The sequence below is a fragment of the Fulmarus glacialis genome, unplaced genomic scaffold, assembly GCF_000690835.1.
Source record: "Fulmarus glacialis isolate BGI_N327 unplaced genomic scaffold, ASM69083v1 scaffold9538, whole genome shotgun sequence".
Lineage (NCBI taxonomy): Eukaryota > Metazoa > Chordata > Aves > Procellariiformes > Procellariidae > Fulmarus > Fulmarus glacialis.
In genome coordinates this window covers 51287-52928 of record NW_009230121.1, presented here as the reverse complement: position 1 = coordinate 52928, position 1642 = coordinate 51287, and positions in this window count along the sequence as shown.

Here is a 1642-nt window from a genome sequence, read left to right as displayed (position 1 = left end):
GACTTTTCCTCCAAGCAGAACCCATGTTTTTGGCTGGAACATGAAAGGGTATTTTTAAACTCTATGAAATTTGCTGGGAATTTCTCAGACTCTTGGATACCCTCCCCTGCCTGGGCAGCTAGCTCAAGTGCGTCACAACTCTGACCTCACTGCTTACAGCAGAAACTTGGGAGCCTCCCATGTGGTCATGGCTAAACAAATAACTGATGCTAACAGTCAGCGCAGCGAGGCATGGCAGTGCACTAGCAAGGAAGGAAGACAGCAGAGATGTCACAGCAAAGGAGGAGATCCTCATCATGCAATCAGAATCATTTTTCACCCCCTTCTCCCTCTCTTCCTTGGCCTCAGGATGGGTCTACCATTCCACCCCCGTTGCCAAGAGCACTGGGCCCCCTGGAATAGGATCAGTGTGTTGGGGCCAGACCCTAATTCTACTGTCTGACACTTTGGCATTAGGGAGTAGAGGTTAATGGTGGCATCCCACAAACCTTCTGGATGTGGCCGGTGATAAGAGCATAGGAGCAGCTCTGAACTCTGGAGGGAGAAAAACAAGAAATAGCAAAGCTATCTTGAATCTTCTGAAAATGCTTGCTTTGTTGATAAGAAAACTTTGTAAGATGCAAGAACGCTGCTCATGAGGACCTCCAGCCAAAGAAAACTTGTACAACTGCAGGGAACTCAACACATGACTGCAAGCCAAGGAACATGCAACCTGCTGCTCTTTAGTGAGCTCCCAAGCACTTCTTTCCTAGCCTCTCCAGCAAAGGACTTCTCCAAAGACAACATGGAAATTAAAATCAGGATTTACCACCCAGGCCCCAGGTGCAAGCTCTTTTTGCACTGAGTAGCATGAGCTGCAGCAACTGCACAAACAGGAGCTAGTAACAGGCAACTTTGGTCTGTGAAACCATAACCACAGCTAGAAGGTGAGTCTCATTGTGAAAAACTGTGGTGCAAAACTGAGTTTCTCCCCGTGACTAGCAGATGATTGCAGAGATACGGAGCCAGTGACTTCCATTAAGGAGGGGGAAGATGGGAGCAGGGTCTGGGGTGCCCAGACTAGGGGACTGAGCTGTAGAACGGAATAACACTGGAATGCAGCCTGCAGCTCCCTGTGCAAAAAGAGGGTGTTCTCCAGGTCTGCGCAGCACGGAGGCAGAAGCCAAGTCAGATGGGCAGGGCGTGCTGGAGGCTGGAGCTGCATGCACTGCTATGGGAAGCAGCAAGGGTGCAAGCAGCTCTGGTGGGTGCTTTCCCACCCCCAGCTCTCAGTATGGGGAAGGCGCATTCTGCTTTGATCGCAGACTCTGTGTTTTTCTTAGTGTAAATGAGATAAGCTGCCAATAAGCTGCCAACCATGTCACGGCCTCAAGCTAGAGAAGACACTTGACATTTAGTGCAAGTACTTGGACTTCGGCCACATTTCTTACCTGCATTCATGATGGGGAAGCCATTCACCAGGTCTCAAACTCCTCAACCCGACCCAGCCCCTTTCCTCCCTTCCCGCTGGTGATCCCAGCAGGTGTCAGTCGCTGGTAGCAAGGGATGAAACTGCTGCTGTCTAGAGACACGGTGAAGGGAATTAATAAAGGAGGGGAGAGAAAAAATTGTGGGGTCACAGAGGCAGGATTAAGGGTCATTG